The sequence below is a fragment of the Dryobates pubescens genome, chromosome 33, assembly GCF_014839835.1.
Source record: "Dryobates pubescens isolate bDryPub1 chromosome 33, bDryPub1.pri, whole genome shotgun sequence".
NCBI classification, from domain to species: domain Eukaryota; kingdom Metazoa; phylum Chordata; class Aves; order Piciformes; family Picidae; genus Dryobates; species Dryobates pubescens.
Window position 1 is genome coordinate 4,551,088 of NC_071644.1, and position 24,372 is coordinate 4,575,459.

The following is a 24,372-nucleotide window of genomic DNA, read 5'->3' on the forward strand; positions in this document are numbered from 1 at the left end:
AGTGACCCCAGGAAGAATCTGTATCCTGATATATTTAAAAGAATTCCACAAGAACACAATAAATGTTCCCAAAATACTTGCTTCAAAGCACTTTTGAAAGAGAAAGGTCACCAGGATTTGTTGGCATCAAACCGTGTATGTTCCAGACTGCTGCAGGGGTAAACCTAGACAAGGAACTTCACTGACTTGCATGTCACTGCAAAGCAAATTTATTTCCTGATAAAATAATTTGCTCCTGGTTATCATAGCTAATGATTATAAGCGTTAGAAGACAACTTCTTGGTTATTATCTCATGAAACATGCCTTACAGCCTTCTGCCATATTTGCCACTTGAGTTCCTTGCCTGTGTTAACGATAAGGCCCTGCTGTCACTCAGGCATGTGGCACTTAGAGGCACAGGGATGCCAAGCAAGCTGAGACTCTGATATGCTTCAGAAATGACTTAGCTAACCACTACAAAAATGACTTAGATTTTGTCTGAGCCTCAGCCTCTTGCTGTTGCTAAGTAAAGGGCTGGCTCCTGGCTCAGCTGTGTGCCTTTGGGTTCTTTAACACAGACTTCAAAAGCACCCTGGATCCCACCTCCCAGGGCCCCAAGATAATAAGCTTGTTAAAAGTGTGTGGATTTCCACACTCTGGCGTTAAAGGTGTGTGGATTTCCACACTCTGGCATCTCCCCCTGAGCACCTGTGTTCCTGGCAAAGCCTTTACAGATCATTAAACACAGATGGCTGCCACAAACCAGGGCCTTGTACTATTATCCCAATCGCTGTCACTCACTCCAGGAAGGAATCTCAGGCCACAGAGGGGATTCACCAGTTTCCAAGCTCCTGGAATAAGCTGCCCTCCCTGAAGATTGTGTACTGTTCTTTTATAGATAAACTCAAGCTTCCCACACCACTGTCACCCTGAAAAGGAAAGCCAAGTCCTGCTGGCAGTGCCCAGCAGTCATTTAAAATTCCATCCCATACTCAGGCTTCTCAGTTAAAATCACCATGGGCACGGATACCACTCTATGCTCAGCTGCATGACTCCTGCTCTGACCCAACTCCCCACACCTGCTCCTTGCAGCAGGAGGAAGTAGGAAGACAAGGGCTGGCTGTGCATCCTCCTCCATCTGCAGCTGCCCAGCAATGGCCTGCTTGTGTGCACCCTGTGCTTCTGGGACTAATCAAAACACCCTCTCCTAAAGGCCCCTCTCCAGAGTCTCCCCATAAGCTGCCAGTTCATTACTGAGGAGGAGGAGGGTCATTTCTTCCTCACCATGCATGTGAGTCTCTTCCTCACCCTAAGCAGCAGTTTGTACTGAGGGGACTTGGGTGGTTGTGGCTCTGTGGGCAGTAATATGAAAGGTAAGACACAAATGCCAAGCTGTGCTGCAGTCCTACTTGCCAAGGACAGCACAGGCAGCTGGTTCATCTCTTGCCACTCCAACATAAAAAGTACCATTAAAGTTAACATTTTTGCAAGTATTCCCCTTCACCTGAAGTGAAGGGGATTCAGCCAGCTCTGCCTCTGGCCTTCCAAGAAAAGGAGCTCCAGGTAGAAAGTGTCATCTGCACATCTGTCAGAGTTGTACGAGTCAGAATGCCTCATTCCAGATGATACCCAGCCTCACTCTGATGGATCTGAAGGTCTTGCCTTTTTGCTGCTGTAATTTACTGACATCAGAAAATGCCAGACTCACAACAGGGAGGCTGTAAGGACTAGAATCTGTGGGGGGGACATTTCAGTCCCACTCAGTTCTTCAGCAGGGCTCTCCACATACCAGCATAAAAGAGGAATGGTTGATGCAGTAGGGCTCTTATAAATGAGCAGAAGACATACCCAAAGCTGTCTGTGCACCATTCCAGCTCCACGCACTGAGCTCATCTGCGATATAGACACAGCCTCTTATTTCTGAGCATGTGAGGATCTGAACTTTGGGGAGAATTCATCCTGACAGACACCACAGCTGAGCAGGAATAACTGCAGCAAGCCATGCTCTGCTCTCCCTCATGGAAAACGTACCACTGGGTCGAGACGGACTCACAAAGCAGCTTGTGGCTAGCTGGCTCTCACAGCCTGTGAAGTGGGATCTGAGCAGGTATGTCTTCTTACCTCCCACACTTCTCTCTCTGAAACATATGCAGCTAGCTGCTGTCCTCCCATGGAAACCTGGTGCTTCTGGAATTCCATTAATTAGCACTGCTTTTTCATCTTCCCAGGATCAGTGAGAAATCTAGAAGCGGAGATGTAAAACCCAGAGGCTGGAGAGCCTCTAGTGCCACAGCTAACTGCTCCAGAGCAGGACCTGGGTGAACATGAGATTCTCAGAACAGAAGGAAAACTTCCCGAGGGAAAGGGGAGGGTGTGCAGACAAGATGCCTCAGTGCCTGAACAGCACATTGGCAGATCCCCTGCCAGTACAAGGACTTAAAGCTTTCTGCCAGCTGCACCAACCATGCAGAAACTTCACATTAAATGTTACTGCAGCTCAATGAGCACAGTCCTGCAGACAGTTAGCAGAAGAGGGGGCAGGGGCTTGGAATAAGCAAACAGGCTTTAATGACACATTAATCTCAGGGAGAGTCCAGGATGCCTCCTAATACAGACAAGAGACAGGAAGAGCTGGTTCTTGTTAGTGCCTGTGCAAGGGAGGGAAATGTTACTAGTGGCAGCTCCCAGAAGCTGCCAGTGAAGCCATGTCTGCAGGATACAGGTTTAGGCCACCAGGACTGAGCTGAGACAGCAGCAGTGTCCCTTCTCTGTCCCCTCTTCTCCTCCCTCCCAACACAGACCTGGAGGAGTGTAACCTAAGCCCAGCACAGGAGCAGTTCAGAAAGGGGCAGATACCTCCTTGTCCCTATTCCCCTTCTACCACCAAAGATTCGGAGATTAACTGAGAGCTGCACAAGCTCAGAGGCTCATGAATGGCAATCACCCAACCCAAGGGATAGCAAGGGCCTGCCATCTGGGAAAGGATCCCAGCATTTCAGACAATTGTTCCCAGTTCCTCACTGCATCCCTCATCTCTCAGCCAGGCTGAGATGCTCCGGGTGCTAACTGCAGCACTGAGACCTGCAGTTAAACCACAAACCTGAAGCAAACATTTGTGGCTCTGCTATTTATTCTTCCTGGGGCAAACCACGTTATGCTTCTGAACTGTTCTCATATTCTGGAGCCTGAGACCCCATTTCCCACCCTTTCACAACGTGCCTTGTCCCAAAGCCTCCTGAGATCCACCTCCACAAGCAAACACAAGCTATTCTTGCACAGACATCTGTGAAATGATTTTCAAAGGGATTCACGCCACTGACCGACGCTGAAGTGGAACTGTGCCTGGCTCTTTGGAAACCAGACCCACTTGGCTGAGTCAGGGACCAAACTCACTAGTAGGCATCCCCCAAATAATCCAGAGAAACAGAAATGCAAACAGGAACATAACTGAGTAGATTGGGATGTAGGCAGGTGGTGGAGATGCAGGAATGAGTTTAGTTGCCAAGATTCAGATCCAGAAGGAGTGATCTCCCCCACAACACATCAGAAATACAAGAAACAGCAAGAAGTCTGTAAAAGAAATGTCACCACAGCCTTAACTTAATCTGCCTCTGCCTCTTCCAGTGCAGCTTTCCGTTGTGGGAATCCAGATAAAGTCCAAGGCTTTCCTGTACCATTTACAGAGAAACCTACACTATGAACTCTGCAGCTTCCACCAAAGAATTGATTCCATGTAGCAGATTTACAGGAATGAAGCTTCTTTTCTTCAGCTTAAGCAGTGCCACAGGGGATGAAACATTTACCTGCTGATATATCTTGTTTCCAGTTGTCATAGGCTGGCGTTTTTCAGCTTCTTACAACACTGCAGCATTTCTGCCATGCTCTGTGCACAAGTATATTGACATCTGTGACACAAGTGAAATGGACCAAAGAACACCACAGACCACAGCTCAGTTGCTCACTTGCTGCCTGGCTCAGAGAGCTCTATGTGACGTGCTGAGATGCAAGACTCAGGAATGGGAGAAAGAGAAGGAGTGGTCTTGGAAGTAAAATTCAGTTTGGATGTGGAAAACACATGGCTCAAAGCACATACAGCAGTCTGAGACACTTCATTTAAAAACATGTCCATGGATTTGACACCCGGCTGAGTCCAAGGCACTGACAAGTGCTCCGTGGGTCCTGAAGAACCACAGCTTGCAATGCCTGGGCCTGGAGTTTGGGAATTGTGGCTGTTGGCAGGAAGCACCAGAAGAAGCAGCTTTCTGCATCATTCAAGGACTAGCTCAAGCTTTCCAGCAAAACAGATTTAGCTTTCAAAACAAGCTGTTGTCTACATTGCCCAGACTCACAGCCCCCAGTTTAAATGCAGCTTACTGGTTTATTGAGTTGCTTTCATGCTCTTGAGGGCCTGTCCACCTTTCCATTTTAGCTCAGCTATAAAAATTGGCTTGGAGATTAAACTTGGCACATGAGTTGTTAGCCCAAGGGTGTGCTAGGTGGGAGGTGACAGGAAAGAGGTGGCAGAGGAAATACAGAGACAAAGGATTTGCTTTACAAGCAGGGGACTGGGTTGCATTGGGCTTTTCTCAGACATTGCAAATGCCCTGTTGGGCTCTAGTGCAAATCTCAGTTTGCAGCTTCATCTTCTTCAGGAATTCATTTGCCTTGTTAAAAGGAGGAACAAAAAGACAAATTATTTGATTCAGAGAATCAAGTATGCTGCATGTTCAGCAGTAGCCTGAGCAGCAGAAAGGATTAGGTGTTGTTTTGGTTTTTTTCCAGATTGTCTCCACAGACCTTAATACAGCTCTCAAAAGCAATTCACTGTCAGCTTTTGGGTGTGCAGCCGAGCCAAGAAACAAGTCAACATACAGCACATCCCTCCAGGAGCAAAGAGCATTTTGCATTTATGCATCATATCAGCTTCTATCAGAGACTGTATAAACCCTTTGCAAACACCTATCAGATCCAATTCCCTCACTCCTCTAGGGAAGCAGGTCAGATTATATGCAAGTTTACAAATGAATTAAGCAAGACTCCACAGTTGAGCTCCTGCTCTGCTGCAATTCAGCCACTGGTTTTGCTGATTTTAACAGAAGCTGAACAAGGCAAGTTACAACTAATGTTAAGTTTTAGTTGCCATTCTGGGGAGTAAGTACAACTCCAATTAACAAGCTGGGTCCCTAAAACATGAGACATCCTAAAGATGGACCCAACTCTTCCCAATCCTCTGCGTTGATCATCAGATGCCCCAGCTCCTCCCACGCTCAATATCATAACATGAAGAGATGTTCATAGCCAGAAGAGGCCTGTGATGCTAACACAGGAATTTCCTTCTCTGCTGGTGATCTGTCTGCAAACACAGATCCTTTAAGAACATAGGAAGGCAGGGGAAACTGGGATCCTGTAATACATTTTGTAGATAGACTGTGAAAGAAACAATGTAGTGAGCCAAATGATGCTGGAGATGAAAGTGCCAATTTAATGTAGGGCATTGGTTTTATTTATTAAATAGGTATCACCACATATAGCTCAAGAAACAGACTCTCTGACTTTCTAGCTCAAACTCAGCCAGCCAAGTGAGATAGAGATCTCCCAGAACCTTATTCTGTGTTCAAGTCAAAGAAACTTTGGCTACGCAAAAGCAGCACGAGAAGAAAATCTGTGGCAGCATCAGGCAGGCTGCCCTGAGGCCCATACAAGCACATACGAAGTCATCTTAACAGGTAGATCCTGAGTTCACATTCCCAGCAACAAATCCAAAGTAACTTCACCACCCCCCATGAAGCAACAGCACTCACACCCTGAAGTCCAGGCAGAAAAATGATTCTCAGCTCTGACTGTCCCCCATAAAGAAGCAGAGTCAAGGCCAGCAGCAGTTTAAGAACCAGACGACTGCCAGTATGTCTTTCACTCCCTGCAAACACATTGGCCTCTCTCTCTTCTCCACTATTTATGTAACATGAACTGTCTTCCATTCAGGAGGAGCTGTTCTCTATTAACAGAGCTTGGCAAAGATCAGGAATTAACTGTGCCAGCTTTCAAGCCTGCTGCCTTAAGGCAGATGGCAGGGAAACTATCCCAGCCTCCTTCCCCAAGCAAGCAGAGATAACTCTTAAAAAAAAAGGAGAAAAGGGTCAGGTAAAGCCCTGATTTCAGTGCAGGAGGCAGCCTGTCTCTGTGTACCCTGCTCTGCAATGGGCAAGCAAAGACTGCTGCACTGCCAGGATCTGCAGGCTGAAAGCAAGGGCACAGCTTTCCCTGGAAGTTTTACACTTCCCAAGTTACAAGAAAGAGGAGATGCTCTGCTCCTCCAACTCAGTGCTGCTGCTCCAGCCAAAACCACAGCACTGCTATGGCTAGCGCTGAGATGCACCTTTATGGGAGAGGAAATCTCTCTGGGGCAGCTGGAAGAACAGGATTCCCACAGCTATTGCAGACACACAGCATAAAACAAGAGCTGTGGTTGCAGACCACCCTCTGCTTCCATCAGCAGAAGACAGCTGCTCTGCTCTGCCCAGCACAGTGGGTCTCCAAGGAGCAGTTCCAGTGCCTGGGGTTCAGTTCGCCCCCCTGAAGGGATCACACTCAGTCCCTGGCAGGAATAGGAAAAAGTAGACTCCTGAGCTGTGAAGTTCTAAGGGTTCAGGTCTGGTGAAATCCATCTGACATACAAGTGCTTCATTCTTGCAAAAGGAGGGCAGCACTCCCAGCTCTAAGCAGCCAAAATTAAACCTCGGAAGCTTGTTTTGCCAATTTTTTTTGTGTCTGTATTTTTTCCCACAGTAGTGTGACAATCCAGTTATCAATCTTTTCTGGGTTTCAGTCCTACAAAAGCATGACTCACTAGCAGTGCTGAGACCTCAGAAAACTCACAGTGCTGCAGAGGACAGTTAATGACAGTATGATAGGCGAGAGGGTCATAAATAATATTCCTCTGGGTGCTAATTCAGACAGTTGCAGCTCAAGCCTGAAGCACACTGCCATCAATGGGACAATTTACAAACTTGCAGCTAAACCCACACTGAAACATATTCTGGACTGAGGTCAACAGAAAGTCTCTTGCTGAATTCACCTAGAGCTGGATTAAGCATTTAACTCTTAAACTGTCTCCTCCATGGTCCTGAATTATTCATTAAAGGCCAGACACTGCAATCCATAGTAACCCTGCGCTTGATCTGTCCTTTAAATTGAGTTGCATTAGTCTGAGTCACAGGCATCACAGCACCTTACTCTTTAAACAGTCACAGCAGAGATGTTCACGACATAAGCAGCTTCTCTGCAAGAGGACAGAAGGCAGGATCCAGCCCTCAGAAACGGCCTGAATTCAGAGAAAATTCACCCTGCATTATGATGAACGAACCCCAGTAATTTGTGTGAGAATCAATCAAAGAGATAGCCTGGTCTGTGGTATCACAGGGGAGACATAAGGGAGTGCTTGAAACTAATATGTCATTGTTCAACTTCATCACAAAGTTCTGCTCCTCTGGACTGGCACAAAATGAACAGAAAGCATGCAGGACTGTGTCACCAAAGAGATAACCAAGTATCCACACTTAGCAGCAACTCCCTCCTATGCCAGCCTTGCGACTTCCAACAACCAAGCCTCCCAGATCACTTTCCTAGCTCTGATCCTGAAATCCCCTGAGGCTACTTAAACAGCAGATAAACTCACATCCCAGAGAGCTGATTATTGAGCACCTTTCATTACTGAGCCCAAATCTACAGTCAGATACTTTTAAACAAACAATGAATTAAAAAATAAGTGAAAGGTGAAATCTTTTGCACTACATTGAGAAATGTAACAGGCTTTGATTTTTTAGAATGAATTAATCTGCTCAATTCTCATCTATGTCAGTGCTTGATAAGATTAGAGGATTAAACCAACTGTATGCTAAATGCTTTGTGCTAAAGAGAGTCTTGCCGGGATTTGCTGCATGTTGGCATGCACAGAGACCACAGCAGCATCACCCAGAGACCCTGGGACTCACAGAAGGACCTGCTCAAACTTCAGAAATAAAAATCACAGCTTATCCAGATTCTCCATATGCCGTCAGGGTATGAACTCCTATCCCTCTCCAGTTCCAGTCAAGCTTACTTATTAAGTACTTGTACCCAAAAGGCAAATCTTAGTATAAGCAGCACTTTTCTCAGAGCACTGAGATCACAAGAGGATTTCAGATGTGTTGTGTTTTTTCTGGATGAAAAAAGCTAACACCATAATCACACCCTCCCCCTGTGCCACGCCAAAGCACATCACCCTCGTGCTGTGCAGTTACATACACGCACACCACAGCCACCCCCCTCAACACAGCTTGGTAAAAACATTCTGGCACTTCAGACATGACAGATACAGAAGCGGTGGAAGGTCTCCTGTAACTTAACCGCTTCTTCTGTTGGCCTGACAAAGGCATTTGTGATGTTTAATTCATTGATGCTGAAAAAGCAGAAGCTCAGGGGAGGCATGGCCAAGGATGTAGTAGGTACTGAGAGAATTTCTAGTACCTAGCAAAGGCATTCTTCCCAAACACCTGAAAACTAACAGGTTCCACCAGTGTGAAATCCCTCCTTTCTGTGTCCCCAAATTACACAGTGCCAGTCAGATACTGTCACCCTGACTCCCTGTAAGTGCCTTGCTCCACTGCTGTAAAGAGACAGCATGTCAACAAAGGTATTTGTCAACAGAGCTAAGAACGCCAGAATATAGCCAGGGAGGTAAATCTAGATGGAGTGTCAGTGACTTCTGAGGCTGGATTTGGCCTTGCACACTGCAGAAACTGAATCACAACCTTCACCACGGTGGGAGATTGGAACAAGGCTGATGCTACTTCCCAAACACCAGCCTTGTTCTCACACATTATGCTGTCACATATTGCTGTGGGCCATTTGTCCCTTAGCCTTTCCCCATGTGTGTCTAGGTCAAACAGTCACAAACACTGATGGCTGGATTCCCTTCAATCATTTTTCTATTAGATGAGCATTCTCCTTCTGTAGTGGAGTATTTTCCTTGTGGGAATACAGCAGGTATTCATGAGGGGAGCAGGAAGAAAGAAGGAATGGGTCTTTTATCATATTAAGTACTTCCATTCTGTCTTTGTTGTCTTTTTCACTAGCTCAGGTCTGTTTTATTCCAGGCTTAGGGAATCAAACTATAAGGCTCCAAAGGGGTAAAGAGACTGGCTTGATGAGGATAACCTCTGAAGATGCATCCACTATGATAAAAGCCTTGTAGCTATTGAAACATCTCCCTTCAATACAACCTTATTGTGTTGCTAGGTTTCCATCTAGACACACAGCCTAAAAGAGCAATCAGAGGAAGCTGATGCTGTGGATAATATCTTTATCAACACTTCACAAGGTTGTTGGGGAGGAAGAGGGAAAGAATATTGTCCCCAAGCAAAGTTTTACTGGTGAGAATAGAAAGGTAGTTTCAAAAGTTCACCCAAATTTTCATGGGAAAAACAAAGAGCTCGTTGGATAGCTGATGTTATGTGTCTAAGTGTGTGGCTCTATGAGCAAAAAGTGTGTTTATTCTGTCAATCTGAATTGTAAAAGCACTTTTCTTCCAACACACAAGTCCTCATCTCACTTGACTCATGTCTTGCAGCTGCAGAAGAGCGCATGCATCAGCCTTGTTTTAAAGGAACTTCTTTGCATGTTACAGTAAACCCTGACAGATTCTGCACAGCTGTCAAAATGCTACCTTAACATTGCACAAGCTGAAGATGCTAACCAGCAGGCTGCTGTGCCTGTGCACACCACAAAAGGGCAAGAGGAAGAGGGCAAGGCAGATGTCAAGTCCTGCATGCCTGTGGGACTTGCCACTTTCATCTTACTCCACCTGCCCTAAAGGTATTCAGTTATACTCGGCTCCCAGCAGCTCCCATTCCTCTCTAGTGCTTTTAAATACTTGGGCAGTGGCAACCAATCCCACCCTTTTGGTTTGGTTGTCACATCACCAAATAGGGAGGAACAAGGAAGAGTTCATTTCTGCAGGACATGAATGGCTTGGGAGACCACCAGGACTGGGCTGCACTTGTGATGTTGCTAAGCAGTGTAACGCCCTTACTAAGTGACCCAGGGCGCTTGGGCAGGAAAAGTCCATTTCTACACAAGCCAGTATAAACCAGAAAGGTTACCTTACATGTGCCAGGTACATGATTCTCTTTACCCCTACACAAACACCTGACACTAGCTGCTGTCCATGATGAGGACTCTGCCCTGAGCATGAAGGAGGGCTCGCCTTTCCTAGGGGAAACGGGAAACCCTCCATGAAGCCAGGAACACAAAGCTGCTCAGTTCTGGCACCCAACTTTTCCCCCAGGAGAGCAGCCCTGCTACAGGAGCAGCTCAATCAGCTCATCATAGAGGCAGCTTCCCGGGAACGGCTCTGGCTGTGCATATTCATGAACCCTCCAGAGCTTCCAGGGAGAGTTGGCTAAACACACAGCCCAGGGACTTCTCTGGTGTATCCGCAGCAAAGGGGAAAAAAAAGGTTATAAATAAGGGTGCGGGGGTGGAGGGCTTCAAGAAAAAAACAACAGCAACAAAAAAAGTAAACTGAGGAGGGGGAGGACGAAGAGCGCGGGGACGGGGAATGAAGAGACAGGGGATGGGAAGCAAAGGGATATGGAGCAAAGGGATGGGGAAAGGCAGCAGGAGGATGGAGAGTAAGGGGATGGGGAACAAGGGGATGGGGATAGAGAGCGAGGGGATAGGGATGGAGAATGAGGAGATGTGGATGGTAAGTAACGGCAAGGGGAGCGAGGGGATAGGGATGGCGAGCGAGGGGATAGGGATGGCGAGCGAGGGGGAAGAGGAGCGAGGGGAAACTGCTCTCCTCTTCCCATCGCCTGCCACACCGGGACCCGGGGCGACCTTCGCAGGCAGAGCCGATCGGCGGGCTCTAGGAGAGGGTTCAACGGGAGGCAGCCGTGCCCGCCGCCCCCCTCATGCCCCTTGCCGGGTTGCACCGCGGAGCGCAGCACTCACCTCCGCCCGGGCCGGGCAGCAGCAGCCGGGGGGTCGTATCGCCGCCGGAGCACAGCCGGGTAGCGCGGTGCCGGGTGCCAGCCCAGCACCACCGAGCACAGCTCCCGCTCCCCGCAGCCCTCACCCGGCTGCCAGCCTCCGCCACCGCCGCTGCCTTTTAATGTCGCTCCGCCGTGCGCCGCGGCCGCCTGCTCAGCACGGCCCGCCGGCCCCCGGGGGCGGAGGACAGGGCGGGCAGGCGCCAGCCCCCGCCGCTGCGCTGCAGGAGCGGAGCTCCGGCCGCTGCCCGCTACCGTCCCGCCGGGCTGCGGGCAGCGCTGCGGACGCTCTATAAACCCTGCCCCTAGTGCGGCACCCTCGCCGCGCCGGCCCCGCTGAGCCAGCCCCGCCGCGGGGCCCGGCCCCGAGCGGAAGGGCGGCCGCCTCCGCCCGGCGTGCGGAGCGTGGGACGCCTGGGCACGGCCCCCGGGTGAGCCCTGCCCGGGCAGTTTTTCGGCGGGGAGGGCAGGGAAGGGCAGAGGCTGCGGGGCTGGGGGTGCTGGGGTCCAGCCCGGGATGTGAACAAGCCAGGGACTGGTTCACAGTGCAATGCCCGCTTTAACGGGCTGCGGGGGTGTGAGTGCGGCTCTGCAAGCACTGCCAGCATCCCGGTACCGGGCGGATCTTGGAACAGAAACTACCCGAAACTTTTGCAACATCTCGCCAGTGCCATGGTGCGTCCCGATAAGGGCCGGGGCTCGGGAAAGGACTCCAGGCTACCTGCTGGTACTGCCAATGCTGAACGCGCAGACAGGAGCCATCTATGTGCATTGAGTGGCAGAGGGCTGCAGCAGCAACCCCTGAATTGGGTAGGAGTCATCAAATGGGAGGTGGCAAGGCTTGTTAACTAGGGTGGTAGAGAAAAATCTCTGTTGTATTTCTGCTTACCCCTTAGGAACAAGGCATTCTCATCATCTAACATGCCTATTGCCCCTTGCCTTGGCTTTCAGGAGTTGGAAGAGTCCTGGTTATGATAAAGACCACCCAGAGGTCAGCGACTTTGTGCAGTGAGGACAGAAGGTCTCTAATGACTGTTGGATACATCAGTCTTGTGTTTATTTACTGCACACTCTTCTGTGACTCCTCTGGTTTTGGAAGCAGGAAGAGAACACATCCCCTCATTCTTGAGCTGGTTACTGGGGTGATGTGTTTGTTACTCCTGCAAAAGCAGGATTATATCTGTAAATTGCTGAACCTGATGGAATGGTTTTCAATCAGGCTGCATTACAGAGGTGACCTAACATCTTTTGTTCACTCTTCTTGCCTATTTGAGCATTGATGATACTTAGGAAACAGATCCCTCACCTCAGGTTTTGGATGGATTTGTCAAGTCAATAACAACTAGAGAGCAGCACAGGCCCATCACCTGCGCCTGTCTCCAGGCAGGGAGCTGTGTCAGAGCCATTGGCTCTTTCTGATGCATCACCCAAAGTGAACAGGAAGCCAGGCAGACAAAATCACACCATCATCTTCCTTGTGGGGCTCCAAGGAATGCAGATTTAATGAGCCTCCTCAAGTAAAACTGCATTGCACCGGTGCTGTGCAGTAATGCCAGTGATGGAGATTTCTACAGAGAAGGTGATGGTGAGGGGTTGGCTATTTTGTTGAAAACTGCAAGTAAACGGTAAAGGTGAGAATGGCTTTTTCTAACTTTGCTGGTGATGTGTGCAGCGCCCACGTTAATGGGAGGGCTGTGCTTCATCAATCACACAGCAGAGCCCAGCGAGCTGCAGGGAGTTATCAGTAAGTCCAAGCACTCAGGCAATGGCAGGATTCTCTTTGTCGGCATTTCTGACACCCCCCCGGGCACTGCCAGCCTCACCCGGGCCAGCCCATTCAGCCCCCTGCTCCCCTCCTCACACAGGAGTGCAGTGCATCAAGTCCTGCTAGGCAGGGGTGGGCAAGCAGATGGTGAGTGATGCTGACACACCTGCTGATGGAAGAACCATTCCCATCTCCTCTCTGCACACAGAAGTGCATCAACTTGACAGCTTTAGCTTCTAAAACTTGTCCATGGCTTTCTGACAGCATAAACACACACGACACCTTCCTTCAGCTCACGCAGCACAGAGCTGCACTAGCCCTTAGCCAAACTAGAGGTTTCTCTTGCAATGTTACTGCCTAATTATATATGTGATGAACGTGCTTTTCCCTGCCACTACAGAGACACACAGACTGCCATTCATCTGCTAAATACCACCCCATGAACACAGAGGGGTCTGCACAGCACTCAAAAAGCTCTGTCGTGGAACACTCACCCATGGTACTCGCACATACACATGCACAAAGGTCCCAGAGCTTCATTAGAGACTCCACTAACAATGCACATGTGCCTACAAAGATTTAGCATTATTTGTGGGTTTTATTAACCCCCAGGGCACAGACAAACCGACTGGGGTGCTGCATGCTGCTGCTGTCCTCATTAACCAGGCAGGTGCCCAAACACACGTGTGACACCAAGAGACATCAGCCCTGTACTGCAGTCTTCCTTAGCAAGCTGCCTGGCCACAGGCACACAGGCATAAGCAGGCAGCAGAAGGCTTGCTGCTGCACCTAAAGGATGCTTCTGGAGCTGGGAAGCTGAAGGGAAACATCTTCCTCTTTATTCATATTCTCTAACCTTCTCAGAGCCTCAGCAGCACTGCCTTCCACACCCACACCAGGCATTCTTCTTGCTTCTGTTTATGGCCCCTCTTTGAAATTCCAACTGCTCATCTATGCAGAATAAAACTACCCAGGCAATCTTTCCTGCTCAGGTGCTCATTACGAAGGCATTAAATAATGCCAGGCAGGCTCTCTTAGGCCTTGTAGATTTTATCTGAGGGGCTTTCAGCTTCCACAAGGTCTATTACTGCCTGATTGCCTGAAAGGCTTTCGAGTTTGTTCCAGCATTACAGCAGAGAGGGCTGGGCAACAACTGAGCACTGAGCTTCTATTAAACACCACTGGTGGCTTGGGAGCCAGGCTGGGAAAGGTGAAATGTGTACATCTGGGAGTGAGCCATGAGTGCATGCAGAGCTGCCAGTGTGTCCTGGGAGTGTACAGGATGCTGTTATGTGTGCCTGGATGTTAGAGGAGGGGCTGGCTCCAAAGGTGGCCATGAGTGCAAGACTGTAGATGCATAAAAAACAAGTGGGCTTGTGTCTGTTGGCCTGATCTTGGCCACACAAATGTCATTGTAGAATTAGGGCTTTGGAGTGAGTGGAATTTGTGGTGACACAGCTGCAAACAGAATCAGGCCCTGGTAGTTCAGACCTTTCCTATTTGAACAGCTAGCTTTCTCCAAACATGTGCTGTTAGCCAGGACTCAAAGCAAGACTGTTTGAATAAGCTTAAAAAATTGAAATAAAAGAATGCCCCAGAAAGAAAAGGCCCCAAAGCCAGAGAGGGTCTGTTTCATCTACTGCCAGCTAAGTGTCCCAGGACAATCTGCAGGTACATCAAAAGCCCCTCAGCTCCTGGAGAAACCCCTAAAAGGATGTTAACCTACAGCTAAACCATATTTTCAGAGGAAAAGAATGGGGAGTGGGGAACAAAACAGTGATTAGAAACATTCCTCAGCCTTTTCAAAGTTGTGCTCTTTGTTTTCCAGCCTCTTCCTTTCCAAGAAGTCAGACCTTTTCACCTCATTTTTCCTATCCCAAACATCCTGCTTCACACAGCATCAAGGAAAGGGATGTTTCCTATTTGTCCACAGAACTAACAAAGCTGCATCACGTGCTGTTTCTGTGTGAACTGTATTTGTAAACCTCAGCCCTGACCTGATCAAGTGAAACAGCTCCTAGTTACCACTGTCTCCGGCCAGAACTCAGACTGCCAGCCTATTACTTCTTATTCAGGCAACACTGGTACTCAAAAATTATGTTAAACATTTCCCAGACGCAGAAACAATCACTTCCCCAAAGAGCACAGAGGTGAAGGCATGCAGCCAGCCAGCCCCTTCTTTTATTGGATAACATTCCTCATATATTTCATGAGAGCCAGATGGCACCATCTGAACAGCAGTGAGCCTGCAAGCCTTCAGCCACAGCAGTGCAAGGCGAGCGTGACCCAGCCCTGGTGTGCAGCAGCTCTGTGCTGGAGCTGTGGCCAGCTGCATCTGCCTGTGCAAATGACACAGGACACAGCACAGGATGACACAGGACACCGGACAACACAGCACAGGACACAGGATACAGGACAGAGCGCAGGACAGCAGAGGACACAGCGCAGGACAGCAGAGAACACAGCACAAGACAGCACAGGGCACGGGACAGCAGAGGACAGCACAGGAGGAGAAGGCTTTTTTACATTCAAGCCACAGCATAGATTTGCAGGTGGAGACCTAAGATGCCACTGCTGCCAGATACAATCCCACATTTTGAGGGCAGGAAGAGTTTCTTGTGTCCTGAAGCTGTCTGGGAAAGCAAAACCCACCTGCAGATTGCCCAAGCCAAAGAAACAGCTGTGAAGGGAAACAGAGTATGTTCTAAACCCCTGCTGTGTGGGGGGCTTTTTCCTTGCAATTAAGGAAAGCTAATGGCTTTATGGGAGTTGTTTGTTCAGAGGCCTTCACTGCACTGTTTAATGGAGTTGCACCAGCATTCCCCAAAGGCTCCCAGACTGCATTAGCATCCCACAGCTCCCATCTACCCAAAGCAGCCTCCTCACCCTGACGTCTCTGCCCTGGAGTGCGTGGAGCATGGGACTGTCAGGGCTGCCATGCCTCCTGTGCTTCCCTTTCCACCCCAGTCTGGAAGCCTGGGGGTTTCATGAATATTCATAACATAAACATTAGCAATCGGTATTGTGCAATTTGGAAAAAATATATTATAGGCAAAAAGAAGTGGGAGAGAGCAACTGAGAGAATCTTTACTCCTGAGCTCTGGGAACTACTGAATAACATTTTCCTGAGCTGGAACTGGTGGTTTTAAAATGCAAATCAGTCTGGGGTTTTGGAGAGACATTGGGCAAAAAAAAAGGGACCCATAGAGCAAAGCTTGATTGTATTGTAATGAACGTGGGATTTGCAGAGCTGCTTCCTGCCAGTAAAGGCACAATGGATGCAGGCTGGGGACTCAAGAAGCCCTGAGGCTTGTCCCCAGCTAGCTGTGCCACTGACTACCCAACCTTGAACAAGACATCCTTTCCTCTAGTTTAGCCTTCTCATTAGAGGGCATTGGGGAGGGGAGAGACATGAGGCCACTTCTGTGCCTCCTGCTGAAGTTGTGTGTTATTACAGAGTTAGATAATGAGTGGACTCAGTGATCTTAAAGGGCTTTTTCAACCTAAATGAGTCTATGATTGTAGGCCACTCTGAGGTGGAAGTCAGCAGAACAAATGTGGCAGCTGTCTCCACACAGGGACCAATGGTCTTCTAGCAGATGTTACTCAGCCTTTCCTACTTCTTTTCCTGTTGCTATTTCCATTACTACTGTTACTGCTATTGGTATTGCTATACCTGTTCCTGTTCTTGTTCCTGCTCATATTCCTATTCCTAGTTTGGGTTTAATCCTAGTTGTGGGTTTTGTTGTCCTTGTGTTTTTCTGTAGAGCTGCTCTTCTTCTTGAGCCCAAGAATCTGAAGAACCTCTTTTGTAATTGTTCAACTCTTCTTTTTCACATCCACTCATAGAACCTCTCATACCATTTTACCTGCCTCCAATTACAGTCATCCTAATATAGACTCTACCACATAGATCACAGTAGAGTTGAACACAGAAGGGGATAGCTTTTACTATAGGTAGATTTTCTTCTAATTGTTAGGAGTATAAACATAAACAACAGTCTACAAATACAGGAAATGGCCTGATGCACATTGCAGTCCAGAGAACCTCTGTATTTCTCTATTCCTGGACCCCCAGGATCCACTCTGGGATCTTGAATAAGTCACTCTGGTTATCTCTGCCTTCTAGCCATTTATTTGGCCACTGTTGCTGCCTCTTATCAGCTGCCTTCACCACATTCTGCCCCCAGTGGTAGTGAATTGGAAAGGGTGAACTGGTGCCCCTTCAAAGCCATCCTCTGCCACTCACAGGCTGCATATTCCTCTTCCCAATACATTCAGCAGTGCTCCCTGCCTTGTACAGCAGTGAAGGAAGGCTGATGAATCTGGCATTTAGAAATCAAGTTGACTCCACAAGGTCACATCAAAGAGGCCAAAAATCACAGTCAGCTGGCACTAGCCTTCACTTATTACACACCAGAGAGAATATTAACTGGTAAAGCAAAGGCAAAGAGTGCCATATTCCATTACCAGTCCCCTGAGCACCCCTGACACCATGGAGGGAGGGCTGTTAACTGAGCTCCTCAGCTCCATTCTCACTGGCAGAAATGCCCTAGCATCTGCCTGACCTTCATACAGCAGAAGTCTCAAGTCCTTGCATCTGCTGTGTGTCACAGATAGAAATCACTTGGAGCCTTCTGTGTCCTGATGCACTTCAGAAATTATCTCTGTGATGAAGGCAAGTTCCCAAAGGAGAAATACACCACCAGGAGAAGGGGTCACAGTGGGTAAGGTCAGAGCATTCCAATAATAAAAAGCCAAGATGCCAAAAGGGAGGGTTTCAAACCTGTATTTAAACCCCTAAGCACCAGACCTGAAGCTGTTATTACCTGGAACAGAATTTGTGAGTGCTCAAAGCATTCCAAACCCAGCCATTTGTTTCCAAATATGCAAACAGGAATAAAAAGCTTCTCCAAAAATCCTCTACTGTACCAGCAGAAAATTTCAGCTCCTCACTGGAAACACATCTTGAAGAGGCACTGTCTGGAACCAAAATATACTGGTTTGAGCTGAACTATTTGGGGTTTCAGATATTCAGATATATCTTGAAGTAATAAAATAAAAACATGCTTAAGCAAAGCACTCTTTCTTACCCCTTTCCCACCAGCTATGCAGTGGGGACAATCAGAAGGATTTGTATATTGGCAGTGGCAGTAGAAAAGTGCTTCTGAGACTGAGGTGGGAGAAATGCCTGCTCCAGGAAGCCAGAACAGAATCCAGAATAGGAATAAATTTAAAAAAAAAAAAAAAGGAGGAGGACAAGAAGGACAAGAAAACAAACTAATTCAGACACTGAAACAAGATACTCACTGCCGCTTTGGAGACACTAGGGAATGTTACCATTCCCTTCAAATACTAGAGAACCAAGCTGCAGAAGTGATTCTAAGTCAGAAAATTACCAGGAATCAAAACTTTCCTATAACCCCCAACATCTATTCTAGTCTAGTCTAGTCTAGTCTACTCTATTCCTGGGAAGGTTCTAGATGAGAAATTCCTACCAAGCAAATGGATTCCTCAAAATCAAACCTTCCTCTCCTGGTGTAAATTGCCACGAGCAGCATGTGGGAACTGTTCTGGTGTGCACCTAACAAAGGCAGGGCATACTCAAGCTCAATGATCAATGCAGAAGAAGCTGTCATTCAAATTCCACACACTGATATCAGGTGTTTTCCCTGTTAATGTTACCACTGGGGGGGGAGAAAGGAAGAAAAGGGGAAAAAAAGAGAGGAAAAAAAAAAGTGGTGTGGATGGAAAACATGGACCAAATTCATGGCTGCTATAAAACAATGCTGTTCCATTTTGACCCCAGAAAGCCTGGCCAGCTCCTAGCAATGGAGCATATGACTCATTACCTGTTATGCAAACACCCAGTAGAAAGGAGCTCTATGTGGTATCCACTTGGCAACTAAATCTTTTGTCCCCCTCTAAAATAGCATGCAGAGGTATCTCAGCAGCAGCTATTTATATATCGGGAAGCTAAGCAGCTAAATGTTCCTTTCATCTCTGGGTCCTTCCACCTAGCCAAGCAAAGCAACCTGCCTCAGATGATGAAACAGGATTAAAGCTTGTGCTGTTTTCACACCCCAAGCAAACAGGGAGTGCCGTTGAAATCCTCCACCTATTCTCAGTGCAGACATTTTTGACTGCAATGTAGTGAGACCCTAGCCCAGGTCGCCCAGAGAGATCATAGATAACCTATCCCTGCCCAGTGTCTGGGGCACTGAGCAACCTGCTCCTGTTGCAGATGCCCCTGCTGACTGCAGGGAGGTTAGACAAGCTGAGCATTTAAGATCCCTTCCAACTCAAACCATTCTGTGATTCCATGATTTTCTGAACATCAGCCTGCTTCAGCTGCTGGGTGGGGAGGAATGTTGTTCTAACTCATGGGGGAGGAAGCCAACAGCTGGTTTGGTTCTCCCAGAGAGAGCAAGAAAAGAGGCCATGTGTGAGCCTGAACACTGCAGCCTTGGCAGACAGATGAGGACTGCCTTTTGCCAAAGTGGATGGCTTCAGGCTCTGACAGGCCAGCTCTGCCTGTTCTGGTGGTCATTCACCAGAGGCCTTCATAGCACTGTCTATGGGTTTGTGTCCATATGGAAGGCTGTGACCTGCAGCCATGGCAGCGTGGGGACAGATCCAGCTGTGCTGCCCCTGGAGGAGGCTGTAGCTGAGAATTAGAACCATCACTGCAGAAGAGTCCCTGGACTTTCAAAAGGGACAAAAGTGCTCCTTGGGAAGCAGGGCTAGAGAAACATCTTTTGCAGCTTCTTTAGGTGGTGTGTCCCTATTTACCACCACAGTGCTATCAGTATAAAGGTGAAGCGAGAAGTATAAACAGGGAAGCAGACAGACAAAACAGCCATAGCAAAAGCTAAAGTGTACATAAACTCAGCCTGGCAGATTGATAAAATATTCTTAGACAAGAAACAGACAGCATGAAAGACAGGAAGATGGAGAGAGAGAGATTTAGAAGTGAACTTAATACTGGTGTGATTTATTTGCATTAAGCTGAAGCAGTTTGTGTGGCTTGGGTTTTGCTTGTTTATTTTGCTTCCCAGACTGCCTCAGGTGCTGGCAGAGCATTGTTTTGTTGGAGCTGCAGTCATGGGATGTATTGGAAATTCATTGTCCTTGGGGAAAAATGAGGAGAGTTTCATTAAATTCTGGAAAAGTTCTTCAGGTTCTGAAACTCAGAAGAGTTACCCATGAAGCAGTCTGGATCTCCTCCCTGTAGTGAAAGCCCAGCTTTGTCTCCTCAGATCCAGAACACCAGAAACTATCAGCAGCCTTCCTACTGTGCCTCACATGAGGACATTCTGCACATTATGGAAATTTTGTCCATCCAGCCATCCCACAACAGATGGCAAAGCGGTGAGAATGGCCGGAGCTGGTGGGTGGTATGGATGTAGTTACTTTAATAAGGCCCAGAGATTAAAGTTCCACCAGTGCCCATCAGTGGTCTGCCTCATTCATTCATTTACAATTCTTTCCCATTTTCCCCTGCAGTTGCATTCTAGAATTGTAGTTATTTGGGTCTCTATAACCATGCAGTGTAGCTCACATGACCCAGCCCCAGAACAGGGCATCCAGGATCTCTCCCAGGATCCCTCTTGTAATCCGAGCTCTGGCACCAATCTCTGGAACACTGAGCCCCTTTCAGCCCACAGAGATGGGACTGTGGTCATGCAGAACCTCTTTTGCTATGGTCAGGCTGGACAAAAGAGAAGGAAGGAAAGTGGAAAAGCAGGGGAATATGTGGGAAGGAGAAGAGGAGAAAGAGAAAATGAGTGAAAGAATGAAGGATTAAAAATGGTACAAGACAGGAGCAACACTACAGCATCAGATTAGTACCTGTAATTGCTGCTCCAGGATTTGTGCTAGATGGATAAAAACATTGCAGAGGAGGAACTTTCTTATGTCTAGCATGAAACTCCAGGAAAAAAAAAAAAGTAATAGAAATAAAAGAAAAAAGTTAAGAGGAATAGGAGACAGTGACTGAAGTTGTGCAGTTAAAACCCAGCAAGCCCAGCTACATGAATGCTGGAGAAAGGGAAGAGAGAGATAGCTCATGGAGGAGCTTGTTGGAACACCATAAAAATCAGTTCTTTCCAGACTTAATGTGCTCCACACTGCCTGCAAAATCTGGGCTTGGAGCACCATCCATTTCCTGGGCGCTGAAGCACCAGGGAGCTGCACTCTCTAAGGTGCTCTTTGCTTTTGATGAATGGTGCTGTGACGAGTGCATTAAACCCAGCAAAAGTGAGTTTTATTAGACTCTGAAAACCAGGGTCCATCACTGCCCAGGCTGCTTATGAAACAGTCTGGCTTGAGAGCAGGGAGGCATTGCTGATGAGGCATTGATGAGTCCTCCCACATCCACAGTCCACATCTATTCCAAGCCCTTCAAAAGAGAGCAAGCTGGGTGGCTGCCACATCCCCTTTGTACATTTACCAGTGTTTCCTCTCAGAGAGACTTGGTTTCAGTGGCAGGTTATCGTGAAAGCCTAAGATGGACTTCAGGAAGTTCCATACGACCACCAGTTTGCTGAAGAGCTCTGTGAGTGGGACACAAAGGAGTCTAATTGTGGTTTTGGCTTAGGGGATTCAGATCTTCACAAGAAAGGTCTATGTGTAAGCTGGGCCACAGGACAAAGATGTGTTTTGATCTGTTCTGTGGTTCACTAAACCCACAGCCTCATTATACAGCTCCTGTTTCCAGAGACAAGCAAGAGGGCGAGAGCTCTCCCTCATCGTGACTCCAGAGCTCAGCCAAAGACCAAGTGTCACAACTCCTTGTTGTCTGAGCCAGGAATGGTACCAACCCAGCTGTGACCTTCTGTGCCCCTGAGCCTGCATCCTTGAACACTCCCTATCTCCAAGCAGCTTGTGCAGGGAATCTCACTCTGCTGCTGTAGTGAGTCACACAGCATGATACAGAATTACTAGAATCTAAGTTATTAATTGTCTACAACAATTAGCCAGGACGCCTGGGCCTTCAGGCACCTTTGTTACGTGTGGGAGCCAATTACAGTCTCATACATATTCATGTGACTTCATCTACAAACTGTGAGAGTTGCTCTCCCAGCTCTCTCCCCATTTCCTTCACTCACAGCCAGCCCATCCTGAGCCAGGAAGGAGAAGCAGTTTCCTTTCCTTTCACGTTTCACTGAAATCAAATATTTGCTGTGGCCGTAATTGATGTACTGGAAATGCAGAACCAGCACATTTCACAGGCAAGAACAGAAATGGCCTGGCCAAACCTCAGTCATGTCTTACAAGAGGAGATGCAGAGTCTTGCTGGACTCCCTGCAGTCATCTGCTCTATCAACACACAACAATAAATCCAGCTGAGCTTGATGAGAGGCATCTTTCACAGTCAGCAACCACCTTGGCTCCATCTGAGCCCACAATTACCAGCTCTCAGGGTGTAGATCAGTATGGTCAGTGTATTGCCAGTGAATCTGATGGATTTAGATGAGTTTATACCCACTGAGGACCTTGACAGTAAGTGCTGAGTGAGACACAGGGCTGCACCAGGTAAGTCATGCCTGCATGTCTCTGGTTCCCATGGGTATCTCAACACTCACTGCTTCCCAAAGTTTCTCTGAGGTTACATCTGTAAATACCCATGTGCTGTGCTCCTAGGGAAACAGTGACCCTCTGAATGCACAGAGTCACAGGATCATTGAATGGTGGGGGGGGGAAAGGACCTCTGGACACAATCTAGTCCAACCCCGTTGCTAACACATATTCCTCCAGATCAGGCTTCATAGGAACACATCCAAGTGGGTTTTGAAAGTCTACAGAGGAGGAGACTCCACAGTCTCTCTGGGCAGACTGCTCCAGGGCTCCATCACCCTCTAAGTAGAGAAGTTTTTTTTTAAAGTGAAACCTCCTTTGTTCTGTTTGCCTCTTGTCCTTTCAATGGCCATCACTGAAAAGAGCCAAACCCCATCCTCATGAGCTTCACAGTTTGGATATCTCAAACTATGCTTGACCACAAAAGGAGATGGAGCCGGTGCTGGGCTGAGTGCCTGGAGCTGCAAGTGAGCTCCATGGGAGTCTTCTAAGAGCCCTCACCACAGCAGGGCCAGAGCCTGACCAAGCAGGACTGTGTGTGCCTTGAGAATCCGTTGATCCATCAGAGAGCCCATTTAATATCTCGCTCACAGCAGCTATCCAGGAGCTAAAATGTTAAATCCATAACCTGCTCTCTAGATTTATTGTCCTGAAGGCCTTTATGACTCTTGTGAGCTTTGGAGTGCAAAATAATGTTAGAAACACATGTTATTTATCTGCCACACTGGAGAGACTCCTCCTCAGCCATCACTGTCTGCTGTGGAAATAAATCCCTTTTTAGGAAACAAAGCTATTTCTGTCACACAGGAGACCAGCTGAAGCTTTGGAAAGAGTCTGATTTTAATATTGCTAATGTTTGCTTTTTGGGTTCGTGCACCCAAACAACTTTCTGAAGAGGCCTGATTGATTTTGCCTTTCCAGTCATTTTCAATCAGCCTCTTCACCAGCTGGTAAGAGGCTGGTAACAATATTGGGAAGTGACTGGTGATTTGGGCTGCTTCACTTCCCTTATGGACACCAGCTCAGGAAAAATCAATAACAGATTAAATCACAGCAGGCAGTGTGACCAGTGAGAGAGTGGCTGGTGCTGTGAGAGGGAAAGAGTTTCTATTTTTTAAAATTAGAGATAAATTGGAAAAAAGATAAGTTGGTGGCTTTGTCAGAAGTAGCCATGTCAGAAGGGTACTGGTATAGACAGGCCCTACTTCAGCACCCTACATCATATTAACTTGTGACCGGGACACAGTACTGGGCACTGCTGCAAAGTGAAACCCCTGTGTAGTACACTGCACAGCCTGGTTCTCCCCCATTACTCCTGATTTATGCCATCTAACACCATTAACTTGAAGAAGGTTCCTCCTGACTTAACACCAGTACAAGATCAAAGCCAGATTCCTCATTCTGAGAAACAGAAAGTGTCACACAGGCTTCTGCTCCAGCCTCCTGCAAACAGTTTCCAGTTCCTCTGTGAGGAGCAAACCTTTCTGCTTTGAATTCACAATGCCTGAGCTCCCCCCAGGGCAGTGGGAGAGACAACATCAACAGATTTTAGGTGTCCCCCATGAGCTTTTTGGCATCTGTTTTGCTTCCTGTGTCCTGTGACAGGACAAGGGGCAATGGATACAAACTGCAGCACAGGAAGTTTCACCTCAACATCAGGTAAAACTTCTTTACCGTGAGGGTGATGGATCCTCTGTGACCTGCCCTAGGCGACCCTGCTTTGGCAGAGGGGGTTGGACTCGGTGATCTCCACAAGTCACTTCCAACCTCTACCATTCTATGATACTGCCCTGAACAACAGCAGCACCACTCAGGTTGCTCACAGTAAGTTCTGGACTCTGCTGATCTCAGTGTCTCAAGTTATTGGCTGGTTTTATTCGAAGGTTCCTGCATGTTGCAGTCAGCGGCTGGTAAACGCAAACATTTTATCTCTCAACAGCTTAATTTCATCTCTCAGCTATCTGCTGCTTGCTTTCTTCCCCTTTGTTTCCTAGTTCATAATTTTTCCCTTTTTATTG

The 24,372-nt window shown here is 47.8% G+C and overlaps 1 protein-coding gene across 3 annotated transcripts in view; it reads right to left on the reverse strand.

Annotated features, from left to right (window-relative positions):
• The window catches only part of DISP3 (dispatched RND transporter family member 3), a 97,635-nt gene that overhangs the window by 26,230 nt on the left and 47,033 nt on the right, over positions 1 to 24,372 (reverse strand). For 2 of the 3 annotated variants that reach the window (XM_054175964.1, XM_054175961.1), the window contains exon 1: positions 10,973 to 11,266. The exons of the other annotated variant lie outside the window; for it this stretch is intronic. The gene's annotated coding sequence lies outside the window, so the exon portion shown is untranslated. Of the gene's footprint in view, positions 1 to 10,972; positions 11,267 to 24,372 lie in introns of those variants that run through there. 3 annotated transcript variants of the gene reach the window in all.